The 19,624-nt window shown below is 35.6% G+C and overlaps 1 long non-coding RNA gene across 1 annotated transcript in view; it reads left to right on the forward strand.

Moving 5' to 3' along the window:
• The window catches only part of LOC124084613 (uncharacterized), a 63,087-nt gene that overhangs the window by 21,023 nt on the left and 22,440 nt on the right, over positions 1–19,624 (forward strand). The window contains exon 3 of the long non-coding RNA XR_006849160.2: positions 16,551–16,752. This is a non-coding gene — a long non-coding RNA (uncharacterized LOC124084613). The remainder of the gene's footprint in view (positions 1–16,550; positions 16,753–19,624) is intronic.

A 19,624-nucleotide genomic window follows, 5' to 3' on the forward strand; every position in this document is an offset into this window, starting at 1 on the left:
GCAATAGGGAGTTCTCTTGGCCAGTCAGAATGACTGAAAATTATTGAATCTTTTTCCACATGTTGTGCCAAACAGGGCAGTCAGTGACTCGGAAATCCCATCTGCTACAACACAAGCATACTGCATTGGGAAAGAAAAAAAATATAGAAAGTGTCTTTTTTCACTTTGAGTTCTCATTTGTTCTTTTGCTTTGTTCTTTTGCATTCTTTTAGCATTTCAACTGTTTTGGAGTGTGGAGCAAAAGAGGGAATAAAGAGGAAGAGGCAGAGATTTCCCCTAAATTCTGGAATTTATCATTGCTGGGTCAGATACATGATACCCAAAGTGGTTCCAACCCCTCTCATTAGGGTGTGGTAGGGTCAGGGCTGAGATTGAAGAACCCAGAAAGTTGTAATAGACTTATTGCAGAACAAAAGGGCTCTTCTGAAATCAGTGTAGGTTTGAGAGAGAAAAGAGGGAAACTATTCATTATATGGTTAAAGAAAGGATAAAAAAGAGATACAGTCACAAATCCTGAAACGTGTTTTACAGGGGTGTTCCAAGAGATTGGAAAAATTTCAGGTGCTTGGGTTTTGCAAATTACGTCTGAGGTTTTGCCATTATTTGGCAATTTATCTAATGTATGAAATATGATATGTCAAGAGCTTTGTAATATTTTGAACAACCAATAAAAAAGCATAATCTTCCAAATTTATGGGCAAAATAAAAAACCCTCTGCATAAATCATAAATACTTGATACCTTTCCAAATTCTAGGTTTCTTAATCAAACGTGGGTCCTGGAGCCCAGTAAGGTCTAGTGCTGCTTCAAATAAAATAAGGTGAGGAAGTTCTCCTAACATCACTTTCCACTGCCAAACCTCCCCTAACCTACCTCAATAACCCCTAAACCAAGTACATAACCCTGTACTTAACTTACTTCACAGAAATTAAAAGATTGGCCAAGAATTTTATTTAACCACTACTTTTAGATTTCACTTGTAGATTAGAGAGTACCTTTCATAACTTTATTCCAAATCATATAAGGTGGTGTAAGAAAATAGCTGTCATGGTCTATGGCCTTCATAGATGCTAAATATGTTTTGAAAGAAGTAATTGCCATAATACTGATTATTTTGTAAGAATGTTAGTGTAGACTGACAAGTCACCAGTTTGCTCAGCTTTTTAAAATTGAGAATAAAGCTTTTTATTTACTTAAGAGTCTATCTTGTTCAGCCTGCATGGCAGTTGGACCTATTTAATTCTATGCACTTTCAATCTTCACTTCTATGCAATCTAAATTTATGCCATTGTATATGGTTAACTGAGATCTCGCTCCCTTCTCTCTCTTTCTCTCTCTTTAGCTCCTCCTTCTTATTTTCCCTTCCATTCCCCTCTCTTTCTCCTACTTCATTTTTTTTTTAATCAAGCTTATCTCCACATAAGTAAAATATCCACTTGGCTCATATCTTTGTAACCAGTGTTCTTAAAGAAAGTAGTGCAACCTCTTGATATCTACATGGATTTTCAGAAAGACTTATATATATCTGTATTATACAGTGTGCCTATCTCTGAACCAATTGTTTTGGTCTAGGAATTAAAGTCCTCTGACTTTCCTGCCTGCCCCAGGGTTAGAGGTACTTGATGCCTATTGATCGACAGTCCCTGGGGTGGGAAGGGCAAATTCCCAAAAGGAAGATGTGAAAAACAAAGAGAAGACCAAAGTTATAAATGGACACTATAAAAGCAGATTAGGACTTGAATCTAAACAATTCTAATATTAACTACTAACCAATAACAAATCAAGTACATTTGAGATGTATTTTATTGCCTGCTTTGCACCATTTTTACTACTTCTTTGCTAATGGTCATCCTAATTCAATCCTCCAAGTAGTATCTGCCTGGGCTTCTTGTTGTTGTCTAGATACAAGTGCATTTTTTCCTAAAATTTGTGGTTTACCAAACACTGTTGGGTTGAATATACATGTCTATGTTATATTTTTTATTATGAGTAATTAAACATTATTCTGACCTCCTTGTGGATCTTTAACATGAAAGGCAGCTTCTGCATAAGGGTTTTTATTCTTTATCTGTGGAGTTCCTAAGGTTGGGCATGAAACCATTGTCCTTCCAAGAATCTATCCTTAAACGTGCCTTGTACCCTTCTCTTTCATTCTGATCTAGGCAAGATCCTATACATAACCAGAAAAGAGATATCAGACAGGCTCTGCCCCTGACTAGTCAAACCACAGCAAACCCACTGCAGGAGGAAGGAAAGCCTATCTATGGGGGCTAAAGGCCCAAGGAGCAGTGGGAAAGGAAGTTGTAGCCAAAGCAGAAGCCCTGCCTTGCTGTGTCCAACAGTCATTCCCACTGTGTGCAGAGTCCAGCAGTAACTTTCCCACAGACATGGCAAAGGTCCTTCTTCTACAGAGCAACAGCCTCTCCTCTGGTGGCCACAGGCCTGCTGCACCCAGTAGTCCCCAAACCCCGCCCCTGTGCACCCCACACACACATATCCTCTAAGTGTTGGCTGTGGAAATAAATGCCACAATGAGGATGGTCACTTTGACCAATAATAGCAGTGCCTGGCCAGCTAAAGAGCAGCTGAGGAAGTCCCAGCCACTGCTAGCATCATACCTCTTCCCAGGATCAGGTTGATGGAGTGTCAGTTCCTACTCACCCAGTGGAAATCAAAGGCCAAAGGGGTAGGCTGATGACAATGGCCACCCAGGCTCCAGTGAGACAGTCTTGGTGTTGCCCTGCTATGTGGCATGGTGGCATGGTGATCAGTGACCACAGCCAAGACCTGGAGCAGGAAGCCAGCAGCAGCCCTCCCACTTGACTGCCCAAAGCTGACCCTTGCCTGCAGAGATGCCTCTCCCAGCACCATGTGGGACAAGACTATGATCCATTCACCCCCAGACTTGGGGCCGTGGCACCACAAATGGCAATGAGTTTGGAGAGACAGGAAAAGAGTCTTCATCTCCAGACTAGAAGGACACATAGAAGCTGGCAACCTAGAGTCCTAAGAATGGCTCTGCAGGAATGCCAGTTTCCATGACCAGTCATTGATATACATTTAATCCTAAACTTTCCAGAGCCCTAAAGCCACTGCACATGCATATGGAGAAGAAACACTAATTCGACCGACAAAGAGAAGGAAACACCCACTGGAATCTGGACTGAGCAGCTGAGTGAGTGTGAGCCCAAGTGGGGCACACATTGGGGAGACAGCGACCAAGCCTGCAGATCCCCTGGGCAGCCTCAGCCAGGTTTTAGAACTGGGCGATAGTGCAGGCTTGAAGATGGCTGGTTGTGCAGTTCCTGATTGCGGTATCCTAAGGCCGGAACCTGCCCACCTCCATAGGCCCCGCTTCCTCAGCCAGTCTTGGGTGAGCCTGGTGAGCCTCCACAAAGGAGACTCTAAGGGCCTTTGCAAAGATGTTTCCCTCTGCTAAGATTGTTCTCCCTGATATCTGATACCCATGTGGCTATCCCTCTCATCTTCTTTAAGTCTTTGCACATCCTAACCATCCTACCTAAAATTATAACCTGCCCCCTTCACTCCAACTACCCCCATGAGGTACCTCTGCTGTTTCCTCTTTTTTCCCATAGCACTTATCACTTTTTAAGATATTAAAATTTACCTATTTATTATTTTATTTGTACATTGTTCAATATCTAATTGAATGCAAGCTCAAAGGGTAGAAGGGATCTGTGTTACATTGTAAGCATCTACAATGGTGCCTGGCTCATAGATACCCAGAGAGATGAATATATTTCCATAAAGCACCAAAAGCATAACCAAGCTGTTCTAGAAACCTTAACACAGCAAAATTTAGGACTATAACTTAATATTAGATATATGTTCTAAAAATTTAGTAAGAAAAAAATTATTAAGAAATTCCCTAGCCTCAGGGAATTTCTCCCCTTAGGTTATAGACCTTTTCATGACTTCTTTTAAGCCTTCTCTTCTTTTTGTCTTTCTTTATCACTTCAGAAAAGCTCCTAGAGAGTTAGTTGCACATTCTCGTCCATATTAGGCAGAACAAAACAGTCTTCTCTTTCCTTATCTCCTTGAGTATCAAATGCCCAGAAGACCTCATTTTATCAACCAGATGAGTCCAGCAAGAAATGTCTTGATGTTTCTCAACAGAACTCTCCAGTTTTAAAATCATGCTCTCCTTTCCTAAACCAGGAAGCAAGCACTGAGATTTTTTATCTAAGCAGAACTTTCTTCTGCTATACATATCAATATATCCAGAAATGTCAACACCAAAATAGTGATCTCAATGTAGAAGGTAATGATGATTTTTGTTCATTTTGCTTATCTTACTTTCTGTCTTTTCCAAAATAAACATGTGGTACTTGTGTAATAAGGAAGGAAATTCTAACATATTTTTCTCCATAATATGAGCCTGCATATGTAGCAAGTAAGTAAATAGCTCTTGAGACATTAGTGATAAAGTAAAGCATATGTGTGCTAAACCTGGATAGGGAAGGATAGAAAGAAAGGGCCACTTCTGGTTAACATGAAGGACCAAGTATCTCCCTCCATAAACAATTAAGAAACTGAACAAAAATATGAATTAGTGATTTTCAGATATTGACAGGCAGCATAAGGACAGTCATCCTTGGGAAAAGGAACATATGAGAATAACAGGAGAACAGAGGAGAGTTTATTATTGTTTCCAGACTGTAGAGCAAGATGGGAGAACTCAGAGTCTATCAGCTGCTTCTCTGAGTTGAAGATGGAGAGACAGGGTCAGCTGTAATTCTGATGAAGACAATTGAGAGGAGAGAACTTAGTGGAGAGAAGAGAGTTGTAAGAGAAGGAGGGTTCCAGAGAAAGAGCTGGAGATCTGCACAAGGTTAACTGGAATCTTCAGCTAATACTGACAAGCACATGTGTGAGGAAACCGCCTGGTGCTAAGGACAGAACCTCAGAAAAGGAAAAGGCAGAACAATACTCAGAGCTCACACAGAGTCGCGAAGGGTTTGTACCATAGAAAGAATCTTTATAATCTACAGGGAATCAGGCAGAGTACTCAAAAAGGCCTGGGCTCAGTAGTGGGTAAAAATTAGTCCTAGACTTAAAATCTTTTTTGTTAACCCACCTTAATAAAGTTTAAACGCATGCCTTGAGAGGATATATCTGTTCCCAAGTAACTTAACTGCATTCCTAGAACAAAGCTCAAGGATATGTTTTAAAATAGAAAAAACATCTAGTACTAAACAAAGTAGCATTCACCATATTTGTCATGCAACAAAAAACTACCAAATATGCAAAAAAGCAATATAATATGACTCATAACTCAAAGAAAAATCAACTATTAAAAATAGACTCAAAAATTAGAGAGGCGACAGAATTAGTAGGCAAGGACATTAAAATAGCTTTTAATAAATATAAACATAATAAGGAGAGATTAGAAGATTTTAAAAATACTCCAAAACTGAACTCCCAGAATCAAAAACAATGATTACCAGATGAAATTTGCAGTAGATTAGACACAGTAGAATAAAAAGTTGATAAACTTGAAGGCAGAGAAATAGAAATATGAAAAAAATAGAAACAGACAATAGAAATATAAAAAGAATGTCAATGAACTGTGGGAAAGCAACTTCAACTATGAGACAACCCAATAAATATGTAATAGTAGTCCCCAAGGAAGACCAGAGACAAAAGACAGAAATATTTGCAAAGACACTGACTGAAACATTTCTAAATTTTATAAAATCTACAAATACACATCTCCAAAAAGTTCAATGAACCCCAGTATAAATCATAAAGAAAAAATAAAGAAAATCATACCAAAGCAACTAGTCTAATTGCTTAACTAATAATAATAATAATAATAATAATATTTTTTTTTAAAAAAAAAAGCACTTTAAACACAACCAAAGAAAAAGACAGGTTCTGTACCAAGGAACAAGGAAGACAATTAAATTTGCATTAGAAGCAATGCAAGCCAGAGGACAGCATTTTCATTTTATTGTAAAATGAAAAAAAATACTATCAACCTAAAATTATATACACAGAAAAAATATTCTTCATAAATAAAGGTAAGATTAAAAACATAATCAGTTGTACAAAGCCTGATAAAATTCCCAATGAGACATTACACACATACACACACACACGTACACACACACGTACACACACACACACACATACACACACACCATGGTTAAAACAAATCCTTCATGTACAAGAACTTTGATATCACATGGAAACCAGGGTTGACACAAAGGAATGAAGAACACAGTATAAATGTTTTTTTATTTATTATTTTTAAAATGTCTTTAAAAGATAACTGGCTTTTGAAAAAACAAATAATAAACAATGGAGTTTGAAGTTTACAACATGTAGAAATAAAATATATGGCAATAACACAAAGGCTGGGGGAATGGAAGTACACAATTTGCTATATTCTTTTGCTGTATCTAAAGTGATGAAGTTTTACTTGAAGATATTCTGTTACAAAAGTTAAAAAGCATACTGAACACTGGAAGAATCAGAAAAAGGACATATCAATATTAAAAGGAATTCATCACATAATTAGACAAACAACCCAATAAAAATAGACAATGTGAACACATATTTCACCAAAAAAAAGTACAGTGCATGATACTCATTAGAGATTATTGAAGTGAAAATAAAAACTACAATGAGATATCGTTACAAACACAATAGAAAGATAAAATTAAGAACACTGGCCATACAACTGTTGTCTAGACATGAAGTCAGTAGTCACTGGTACTCTCATATGTTGCTGCTGGAAATACCACAGTATGACCACTTTGGAAAACAATTGTCAGTTTATTAAAACATTAAACGAATATGTAATTCAGTGTTTTCATTTCTAGATATTTACCTAAAGAAATGAAGGACTTTTCTCCCAAAAGGAAAGAGGAAGTTACACATGAGTGTTCATAGCAGCTTTTCTCACTGTAGCCAAAAACTGGAAGTGATGCAATTTCCATCAACAAATAAACGAATAAACAAATTTTGGTCCTTCTATGCAATGGAATACTACTCAACAATAAATAGCTACTGACAATTAATACTCACAACAACATGGAAGAATCTCAGAACAATTATGTTGATTTAAATAAGCCAGGCCAAAAAATAAAGAGTACTTTGGGTATGTTTCCATTTATAAAAATAATTGTGGAAAATGCAAAGCATCTATAATTACAGAAAGCAGATCCTTGGCAGTCTGAGAATGAGACTTGGGGAGGCAAGAAAGATCAATTACAAAAGGGAATAAAAAAATCTTTGGGGGATGATGGATATGATCATTATCTTGATTATGGTTATGGTTACAATCTGACAAAACTCATCAAATTGTACACTTTAAATATGTGCAGCTTATTTTAGGTCAATTATACCTCAAGGAAGCTGATATTTTAAAACTTAATTTTTGAGAATAAAAACATTTATGATATGCTAAATATTTATGACAGCTGAGCATCCTTTAATAAGCCATTAGTGACCTCATCTACAGATAAAAACTCACTCAAGTCTGAGTTAGCTTCACTTTCTGGCTTTGCATGCTTTTCTCTACATCTTTCCAATGGAACAGGTATTGTTGGCTCTGTCGCTGAGACCCCTTCTCACTCTCAAGTCTGGATCTTGTAACCACATAGTCAGCAGAAAAGGTTGATGTGGCAGAAAGACAGAAGACACATGAGTGTTGCATACTTCAGGATGCAGGTTAGAGCTCCTTTGCCCTTCTGGCTGTTATCCTGAGTGTTTCCATCCACACCATTATTTTCTCTTTATTTCTTGCTTTATGTTTCAAATTGATTCAATACACTCTGCAGTGCATGTGTCTTCACTTGCTTGTGAGTCTTTCTGTGTCTGGTCTGTGAGGCCACTGCAACATGCTCTGGGGTTCTGGAAGGGTGGGCATCACTGGGAGAGTGGGTTTTCCTACCTCTGTGTTAATCATTTTGTCCTCTGGCCAACAGGACATTAAAGTATGTTATGCACAAGTAGTCAATATCTCTCCCTAAGTATTCTTTCTGCTTTAGTAGATAAACTGCTCACTGGGAAGAATTTTTCTGTGGTGAACTACTTCTTCATGCACTGTACCTGAATCACTTTCCTGTGAAAACAGAGAATGCTGCATTCAGATCTCACCTATAATCTTGTTCTGATTGCAAAGATCTTGAAACTTGTTATTAGTGATACAAGTTGGATCTGGGATGTTCCCCAAAGGCCCACGTTTTCAAGGCTGGACCCCAGCCAGTGGCACTATAGGGAGATGGTGGAGGCTTTAGGTAGTGGGTTTTCGTGGGAGGTGTACAGGTCACTGGGAGGCATACCTTTGGAGGAGACTGACAGCCATCAGTTTCTTTCTCTTTTTCACTTTCTGGTTATGAGGTGAGCAGTTACACTCCACCACCTGCTCCTTGCCATGATATACTGCCTTGCCACAAGCCCCGAAACAACACGGCAAGCGATGGTAAACTGGAAACTCCAAAACTTTGAGCCAAAATAACTCGTCTATTTTCAAGTCAAGTATCTCAGGTATGTGTTATACTGGTAGAAAGCTGACTAGCACAATTAGGAAATGTTTTGGAAGTATGGATTTCTCATATGTAGAGATCTATGGAATGAGAATGAAAATCTTTCCTTTGTGAAGTTGCTTTCTGGTGGCTTGCATGGAACTTAACACATAGTAAATAACCAAATGCTCACTCACTTTTTGTTCTTTCCCTTTCCCCTGCCTCTACAATGTTTCTGCTGAGCTGCTATTTTCTTCCTTCATGTCAGCTCCAGAAGTGGGGTGCAGCAGCTCAGGCCTGCACACCATCTGCATCATCTTCTGTCTCTAGTTGGCTCCCTCCTCTCACAACCTCTGCCCAGGCTGGAAGCCATTTTCCCGCCCACAGTTGTTTATTAAGGGTACCGAGAAAACAGCAAGGCCCACGTTTTCTAATTTCCAGGTTCCACTCTCATCTTCTTCTCCCTCCACTATTGAGCCTTACATTTTGCCTAAGATAAGAATCTTAAGTCCATAAGAGGCCCAGACCAATGGAACAGAAATAATAGTGGAGGACCCTTAAGTCAGCGATTTCAGCATCACTGTGAGATGATGATTCTCTCCCAGTGTCTAAAATTCCAGTGCCTTGGCCACTCCATTCAATTTCTATGCAAAGAAATTTTAATTTTTTTCCCTATCCGTACTCAAGTGACTGATAGAAAATGTTATCATCTGATCTAGAGACAAGACTGGCTTTGAGGAGTTAAGAGCCACCTCATGATTCATAAACCAGAGTAACTGTGCAGTATCCCTGATGACTACTTCTTATATTAGGTGACTTATAAATGGAATTGATTTCTTTACATCCTTTTCTTTCTTTTCAAATAAAGCTGCTCATATGAGCCACATTTTAGGAAAGACTTAGTTGTCTTTAGAGTGGGAATTTGATGAGCTGGGAACCCACTCAGACCTCATCAGGTCCTCAGAAGATCTTCACTTTTGTCTTAGTGATTAGCCCCGTTAAACAAGGCTCTGAGGCCCAATAAGAAAGGAAGACAGTCCACATAATTCTTACCCACTTACTCATCTCTGTGTGTCCTTCCTTTCTAGAACACCGAGGAGACAGATTGCAGTAAAAAAACAAAGATGAGACAAAGTGAAGGACTTCTCACTACTGTCTTCATCCACTCCAATGGAGACACAGGATCCCAGACTTTGAAAGCTAGATGCATCTATTAGCTATAAAATTAAGTAATTCTTGTGGCAAGCCAAATTGTTTGAACCTCCATGACCTATTTCAGAGAGAATTCACACCATCATAGTAATGGTGACATAATTATTTGTTTCAGTCCATTAAAACAGGTTATCTATTTCTTAATAGTAGAAATTGAAATATCCCAAGCTACTAAAAATGAGCACTCATGTCCTTTGAAAGAGAGGATATAATACGTGGAAAGATTAGGATTCAAAGTGAGAAATTCGTTTTCTAAGGGAATCTTTTGTTAGCCATACTAGCAGCCAAATACTTTTAGTTGTTCTTTGTTTCTTCTTCCCAGAGAAAGTTCAGGGGAAGAACTGTTGGATAAAGACATGCTTGAGAATTACAAATTCATTACTATAGTCGAATTGGAGTACAAGATGAAGGTAGATGAGGATAACTCTGGCAAAATGACAAAGGACACAGAGGCACATTAAGAGGAAATTGTTGTAAGACAAATGAAAAGCTTCAATAAATCTGCAAAATGTAATCCTTCAAATAAATGAATTTGAAGTATGAAACATGAATAACTCAGAAATTTCCTTTTTGTTCTTCTTCAAAAATGTTCATTTTTTCTTAACTCCTTAACATTTGCTTAATTCCTTTAACATTTTAATAAAATTATTAAAATTTTTGATTGACAAAAAGAGGAAAGTCATGAGAAAGAAGCAAGCCCATTCTGAATGCTCAGAGATATGTAATAGAAAGATCAAAAACACAAGTTTTTGTCAGCATATTGATTTTTTATTTATTGTAGTTGGTTCCTGTATTATTTTTGATACAAATAAAAACACCAGGGCCAGGGTTTTGCTCAGTGGTAGAGCGCTTGCTTGTAAGGCACTGGGTTTGATCCTTAGCACCATATAAAAATAAATAATAATATATAAATAATAATAATATAATAATAATAAATGAATTAAATAAAGGTATTGTGTCCATCTACAACTAAAAAAATTAAAGTAAAAATACTATTTATCTTTTATTTGAGGTTAATTTAAAACTGTTTGACACTTTAGGCTTATATTTCAGCATATTTTATTTTAAAGCTTGATTTGTGAAAGTTTTAGGGATTTTTAAAGCTTAAACTTTTAAAGGTCTTCTCACACACAATATTGATGAGTAGAGTAATTTTTCCAAAATATAGTTAATTTCAAACTCCTTTAGAAAAACTGGAAGAAAAGTTTATCTTTGTAACAGGCCTGACAAAATTTTGTTATTTCCAGCCAGCCACTTTTAGGGTTTTATATAGTTGGGAGGATTGGTAGGGAACACTTTCTAAACTGTCTTGTGTACTCTTAAGGGTGTAATTCTGAGTGACTTTTCCTGCCTTTCCATACAGCTCTTCAGATAGCTTTAATTTCACATTTTCCTGGGTGACTTCCTTCTGTTGGGAGCCAGAATTCTGTTTAGCAGGTCAGGCAAAGTGGTGCATACTTGTAATTCCAGCGACTTGGGAGTCTGAGACAGGAGGATATGAGCTCAAAGCCAGCCTCAGCAATGGCGAGGTGCAACGCAACTCAAAGAGATCCTATCCTTAAATAAAATACAAAATAGGGCTGGGAATGTGGCTGAGTGGTCCAGTGCCTCTGAGTTTAATCCCCAGAACAAAAACAATAAAAAATTCTGATTAGCCAAACTATGCCTTACTGAAGTGGCCTTTTCTTTAAGAAAATGTGATTTTCTTCAAACATTAAGCAAAGCTGAATTCAAGGCTCCAAATTCTATTGCATTTTTTAAATTTTAAAATCTAAAATATGATGTTTCTCTTCTTTGAATGAGAAAAAAGTTATCGAAAAGGTAAGAAACAAGTGAAAATCAAGACAAATTCAGCTATGTTTAAAAAATAAACAGAACATTTGTAACCACCAGAAATATCATCTGTACTTGTGTTTACAGGTAGAATTTCATTTTCTTAATATTGTTCTGTTTTACAAATTGGTCTTAATATTTTATGTTAAAATGTTCTGTAGAATACCCATGAGATTTTTCAAATAAACATTAACCTACTGAGTTAATTGCTAAACTTCTTTTTGGTTTTTGCTATCTTATTCATAATTAAGATGTAGTAAAACATATCAACTTATATTAATGAGTGTGACCTTTCCTGGGGAGTTTTGTAAGATATTTTATTCTCAACTTAGCTCAGATTTTTAAAGATAAAAATCTTATTTTACTTTATAGGAATACTTGCTTCTTGACATTATTGAGCACAGAAGAACTTGCTAGCAAGAAAGTATGTAGTGGCTGCTCTGGAGCTAGACTGGACATCCCCAATGCTTACATCTTCTAATTAGATCCATTCTCCCTAGCACACAGGCTGGGTCGGGGTTGCTACAGGTCTGCCGAGGACCTCCTCGCCCCACCTGTTATGATTGGAAATATCTGAAACAGGTCAGGCATTTTTCCAATTTCCTGCAGGGGTGTGCTCTTTTAAAAGGGATATAATATCTATCTGGAAACAAAATTCATGAGTGTTGCATCCCCAATGACCAAAATAGATCCTGACATTACTAGATACCCTATAATAGGTCTTATGGGAATGAATCAATAAATGATATCTAGGAAAAATACAGTATTTATTTAGGGTTCCCCACCTTGTGCCCATTATAACAAAGTAAACTCTCTTGACAAGAACATGAAGCTCTTAGTATCTAGTACTTGGGTTCGTAACTAATTAAGTAATATCTAAAGTTCTTAAGGTACACGGTAGTATCATGAAAACAGGCAGTATAGTATAATGGTTAAAAGTTTGGACACAGGGTGGCTGGCTTCAAATCCCAGCTGCACCTTATTCTTTGTACAACCTGGGGACATGGAACTTCACTTTTCTTTCTTAAAACAGATGGTAAAAGCACCAACTTCACAGGATATTTCCAAGAACTGAGTAGCTCAAAATATGTAAAATTCTTAGACCCAAACACATAGTATTTGCTTTGAAATGATTAATTTTAATGTTTATACTCAGTTTGAAGTCTTCCAATAAATTAGCTTCTTAATATTTCTGTTTTGTTTTGTTTTGTTGTTGTTTTTTAGTTTGTTTATTCTTAGTAAAACAAAACTTCCTGTGTCTCAGGGGCTAAGGGAAGCTTTTAAAAATTATAAAAAGACTCAAAGCCTTCTTGGACATCAAATAGCTCTTACAAAACAACATTTTGATGAGTTAAGTGTAAAGGAATCAAAAACATACGGATTAAATTTCCTTTATAATACACATGGGCTTAAAATGAAGAGAAAAGTGCTTAGCAAAACATACTTTGGTTTGCCAAACCCAGAACACTGAAAAACAGTTCAAGACACTCTGAAGACCAGGAACAGAACCAGATCCCCCCACCCACCACATCCATAGTTAAAATCCCCACTCACATGCATCTCTGAACCCCAAACTGCTCCACAGCTTGTCATCTTTTGAACTTTGATCCATCTCAAAAAATAACCTTCCCCCAATTTATCAACAGGTATGGTGCACTTAGGAAGTAACACAAAGCAGTTTATAACTTAGAAGATTAAGAATTTATCATCTGCATATAATTTTCACTTTAACATTTTATTGGAGATAATGTATTTGAATGCAATAATAAGTGTTCATTTTAAAATTAAGATGTAGATAATGTCTTATGATAAATTGATATTATATTTTTGTTTGCAACATAGCTATGACTTGGAGGCAACTTATAAATTTGAAAGTGTTATTCAGGATCCAATAATACTCTAAAAAGTGTTTTGTGCATAAAAATATTTTTTAATATGACTTTCTTTTCTCAGGTATTAATACCACTCTAACTGCACATGTAATCAAGATTGCAAAACATGTAATTGCCTGCCATAGATGCTTTCCTTCTTCTTGTATTAAGTCCATGAAATGTTCAGTGGTTTTCCTTTAAGAAAAAAAAAACAGTTTCCAATTTTATTTTTATTTTTCTTTTTTGTCCAATTTATATTTCTTCTGAAACAAATTCCTAAACTGATCCCTTTTATAGATTTTCATAAAGAATAAAAAGAAGAAGAAAAAAGCATCCTGTAATACTAAGTGATACTCAAGAAAAACCAACAGGAATCAAAAATCCATGCTAATATTAATTATGTGTTCACTTCTAAAGAAACCTTTTTTTTTAAACAATGAAAGCAGGTATATGCATGGCATGACCTTTTTGTTCTCTGCGATGCCCTGCTACATTTGAGTAAACTAGATCTAATATCTTAAAATTCAATGCATCAGTTAGTAAGTCTCTGTAAATAAAATATTGGAATGAAGTAGAAAGAATTTATGTTTCTGAGAACATCTTGAGATTGGAGTGTGGCAAAACTCAAAACACATTTCTCCATTTTGAAATGTATTCTATCTTTTTTTAATCTTTAATGACTTAACTAAAAAAAAATGCTGATTTTAAATGTATTCTACCCTGTTTAAGACCAATCTACAGTGTCCCCTTCCTCTAGAAACTATTCTTTTTTTTTTCGAGTAGAAGATTTTCTGCTAAAAGAACTATCTTAAGAATGAGTATTGATCTTATATGCATATACATTGCCTCATTTTAAGGACTCATTAAAATTTGATGAATATATATTCAGTGGAGTATATCTCCTTGGTTTTACAGTAATGTCACTGAAGAACTTTGTATAGGATTTATTATAATCAGCACCAATACCCACCATACTCACTATTCTGGCTTGCCCAAAAATTTTTTTCCCAACATATTCAATATCAAATTTACTGAAGATGTTATTTTGGCTCCCAAGGCACAGGGAGGCCCTTGATGAATGTGTTTCAGTTATAAAACAAAAGTATTGCTCTTCAAATAGAATATTTTATGATGGCCCATTCCACTTGATATAAATTTTGATTCTGATGATCAAAAGAACCTATCTATGATGTATTCAGTTTTTATCTTAGTAAAATGTAAAATATGTCAATATTTTCAGAATTTTTTTCATCCATAGAGAGAAGGACAAGTCTAAATTAGTTTAAAAACTACTAGATAATTTTCAATAAAATGTTTCTGAGTTAATCTAAAGTTTTTGAAGGGACTCAAAATAATATAAATTACCTTGCAGGTATCTTTAACACTTCAGTTATTATCTTGTCTATGTGTAATATGCATATCTGAGAATTTCTGGAATAATTTTAATATTTGCAAACTGTTTTTCACACTACAAAACTTTCAGAAATCTAAATTGTGATATTAATCACTTAAGAAAGAGCTGTTTACATGAAAAAAATTCAGCCCAGACACTCTCTAAGCCATCTAAAATATGAAATAAGCTTAAATCAAATTAGTGAAACTTTATCAAAATTAATGCACATTATACAAAGGAAATACCCAAAGATGCTCACTACTCAACCTATTTCATAACAGTTAATTCACAACCTAAATCAATTATTAATATCAGTATCTATAAGAACATTTGTGGTCTCTGGCTATTCACTGACACTCAAGTATGTGTCACAGCTGTTGGATCACATACAGATATTTAAAAGCCTAAGACACAAATCAACGTAATTTCTCTGAGGAGCTGATGAGAAGGACTCTGGGTTTACTTATTTATCAAACACATACTGAAAATCCAGTAGGTGCTAGTTACCAAAGAGGAACAGCAAAATGTCATGGTTTATCCATGCACTGTTAACGTACTTAAGGTTAAGGCTCAGAAACCTCAAAAACTACAGAACAGAAATCTCAACTTTCATTTTATAGATGAGGAATTAAAGTCCCAGAGAGGTCAAAAGATTTATTTAAAGTTAGTGTCAGGAAAAGATTAACATTAAACAAAGACGAGTGGGGGGAGAGAAAGGGAGAGAGAAGGGAAAGCATATGGAAATGGTAGGAGACCCTCAATGTTACACAAAATTACATAGAAGAGGATGTGAGGGGAAAGGGGGGGGGGGAAACAAGGGAGAGAATTGAACAATAGCAGATGAGGTAGAGAGGGATGATGGGAGGGGAGGGGAGGGGGATAGTAGGGGAAAGGAAAGGTAGCAGAATACAACAGTCACTAATATGCCATTATGTAAAAATGTGAGTGTGTAACCAATGTGATTCTGCAATTTGTATTTGGGGTAAAAATGGGAGTTCATAAACCAATTGAGTCAAATGTATGAAAGATGATATATCATGAGCTTTGTAATGTTTTGAACAACCAATAAAAAAATAAAGTTAGTGTCATTTAGTGTATATATAACCTAGAAAAAGATCAAGCTTTTTTGACAGCGTCTATTGCATAGTTAGTTTATGTAGCCACCATTTATAACTGTATTGCCAGATAATTTTCTATGTAGTGCTTTGGGTCAAAATAGTTTTGTCTGTTGTTTCCTTTAAGTACATCTCTATATGAATATGCAGTTTGGAATAACTGTAATTAAATCAAGGACCTCAGCTGTTTCTTGTTTGGGCCATTTAATTTTCTTATATGCCATTGTCTTAAGTCTGGTCAGGCATCTCACAAATATGTTTGAGGTAAACTAGGTAAGAAAGGACAGCTAAATCAGAAAATGGGAAAGCGAGAGAGGATCCTTTTCTTTTGCTAGAAAAACTACTCAGATTAAACATCCTATACATTCTGTGATAGCCTTCCATAAAAGAGAGTAACTTCAACTAAGTTTCCATGTGATTGCCCTATTACAGGTTCCAAGAACTTAAGCTAATTAACCTATGAGAATAGCTTGTAATTGACACTTCAAAATCTGATTGGATTAATGTAATTTATTGCATGCAGGCTCATATAAAGTTAATCTCATTACTTGAAGTCTACACCTAAATTCTTAATATATTTCCTCTAAAATCTGCTTATACTATTCATTAATTTAGATGATTTTGTTTTTTAGGTATTTTACAAAACTTTCAACCAAACTTTGTAAACATCTCTTGAGACACTGTAAAAATTCTCAAACTCCTACATTTTACAAGATTTCCTGGAATAATGCATGGCTGTGATGTCCAGGGGAAAACACTGTGCATTTTCATATGCTCAGACCAGAAGTGTTGGAGATTCCACTGTGGAGCCACTCCAGGTCAATCAGAAATAAGGTAGGAAAATAAATATTTTACTTTTTTATCATCCACTTTTATCAGACACTTCTAAGATTCTTTTTGTAAAGCTCTATAAAAGATCCCAGCCTCAGTCAATTGCCAGTGATGGATCCATCTCCATAATGTACCCTTGTTTGGTTTTTCCCTCTTTCCACTGCACCATCTTTGTCCTCCACCACTGCTCCCTGGGATCACTTTTAAATTAGCCACCTGCATGGCAAGACTTTGCCTAAAACTCAAAACCCCATTTTTATTAGTTGGAATATAGTTCTATTTTTTTAAAGTTTTTTATTTGATTTGCAGTTTAATTTTTAATAAAGTTGAAAATTAAATAATAAACTAATCCATAGCTAACATCATTTTCATGCTCGAAAGTGGGAGAATGTTGGGAAATTGGTGCCAGTGTAGTTTGGGGTCTTCCCAAATGCCTAGAGAAAAACAAAGAAAGAGAAATTAGATAGGAAAACCAAAAACCTTTGAACAACATTTCCAAAATAACTAGGCAAAGTATTTTAACAGAGACCAAAATACATGAAATTAAGAGACAAATAACTTATAGGCACAAAATATAAATGTTGATATCTTTGTGGAAGAAGTCAGAGGAAGGCAAAAAAGGATCCCACAAACCCAAGAAGAAAAGGTCTAGAAGAGAAACTGACACTGAGCAGGATTTTGCCCACTCATTAGTGCTCAGTGCAATTTACCACTGCCCTTGTAAATTCTCAAAAGTGACAAGGCTTTTCAGGACAAGGCTTCACAGTAAGCAGACACTCCCTGCAGAAGAATCAAAATTGAGAAGAATAGAAACAATGGAGACAAAGGGAAAGATTCTAATAAAGTGCATAAGTGGAAAAAAAAACGGAAACTCAAAGACAGCAAGTAACCCAATTTTTCAATACAAATGAAAATAATGAAAGAGTTTGCTCTGCGATGTTAAAAAATACATCTGAATCAAGCCACTTTCTGAAGTTATAGAAAACTAAATACACATAAAAATAAGCAGAAGGAAAGTTTTAAGGTCAAATCCCACACAAAAGTTATTATAATAAAAGAGAAAATATGAAGTAGAATCACAGTCTTTAAATAATTACAGCATTACAGAAACATGCTCGAAAAACAATCAGAATTATAACATTTCAAAAATGAGTTAAAAGACATTAAGAATAAGATGTGTTTATTAGAGAAAATTAATCATAAGTGAAAATTTCAGAAATGGATGACAGACTTAAAGGAAAAGTTGGAAATAACTGGCATAAAAATGGGCATATAGATTAGTGAACTAAAATAGAGAGCTCAGAAATAAATTCATGCATTTCTGGTCAACTGATCTTTTATAAAGATTGTGAGAACACACAATGGGGAAATGACAATATTTTAGGAGAAAACTAGATATACACATCAGAAGAATGAAATTGGACTATCCCACACCACATACAAAAATCAACTCAAAGTGGATTGAAGTCTTAAAGGTAAGACCTGAAACTGTGAAATTATTAGGAGAAAATATAGGGAAAAGACTTCTTGGCAATAGTATGTATGTTAATCAGTTTTGTGTCACTTTGCCCAAAATATCTGACAAGAAAATTTAGAGGAAGAAAGTTTATTTTGGCTCATGGTTTTAAGGATGTAGTCCATGGTTGGCTCTGGACCCAGGTGAAACAGAACATCATGGCAAAATGTATGGTAAAGAGAAAAGCTATTTAACTCATGTCAGCCAGCCAGTAGCAGAGAGAGGGAAAGGGGCCACAGAGAAGATGCATCCTTCCTGGGTATGCCCCCAATGACACAGCTCCTACACACACACACACACACACACACACACACACTGGAATATCATTCAGAGTTTAAAAAGAAGGAAATACTGCCATTTGTAACAACATGGATGGATGAAACTAGAAAACACTATGTTAAATGAATAAAAGCCAGACCCCCAAAAGATAAATACCATGTGATCAAACTTCTGTGAAATCTAAAAACGTCAAACTCATTGAAGTAGAGAAGAAAATTGTGGTTCCCAGGGACTGAAATGTGGGGAAAATGGAGAGATGTTGGTCAAAGGGTACCCGTTTTGATCATGCAGAACAAAAAGGTCTGGAAATCACCCAGATGAACAAGGTGACTGCCATTAATAATAAAGTATTGTGCACCTGAAATTTTCTAGGCATAGCTCTTAAGTGTTCTCACCACAAATAAACCATGGCAACTATGCAAGATGATGGACATATTAATTAACTTGACTATGGTAATAATTTCACAATGTACACATATATCAAATCATCATGTGGTACAACTTAAGTGTGTACAATTTTTATTTGTCAGTTACATATTAATGAAGTTGTGAGAAAGCAAATAAACACATAAAAATGCCTTATGAAAAACTTTCAAAAATAAGTGAAAGGTGTGGCAAAAATGTTGAACTCTCATTTAAATAGGTGTAGCATTTCTTTGAGAGGAGGATAAAATTTTGTGATGGATAGTAGTGGCAGTTACATAACAGAATAAATGTACTTAGTACCACTGAGCTAGCTATACATGGAAATGGTTAAATGATATACCTTATGTTATGGATATTTTATCTCAATTTAAAAAAAAACAAATAAACTTAAAGGGAAAGGGAAAAATGGAAAAGTGACATATATAGATCTTGATCTAAAAGTTGCTTTAAAAAAACAAGAAGGTGAACAAATATAAATAATAAAATTTAAGAAAGTTTTCCTAAAATTAAAAAAAGGAAAAAACATATTAGAACATATACACCTGAGAACGTTGACCCAGACAACCAATAACTACACATAATTTAATAAAAGTAATGAACTTTAAAAAATAGAAATAGCATCCTTTTTGCATCTATGTAAAAAGAACACACTGT

The sequence above is a fragment of the Marmota monax genome, unplaced genomic scaffold, assembly GCF_021218885.2.
Source record: "Marmota monax isolate L192 unplaced genomic scaffold, Marmota_monax_Labrador192_F-V1.1 WCK01_AAM20220418_F8-fsc00013, whole genome shotgun sequence".
Classification (NCBI taxonomy): Eukaryota; Metazoa; Chordata; class Mammalia; order Rodentia; family Sciuridae; genus Marmota; species Marmota monax.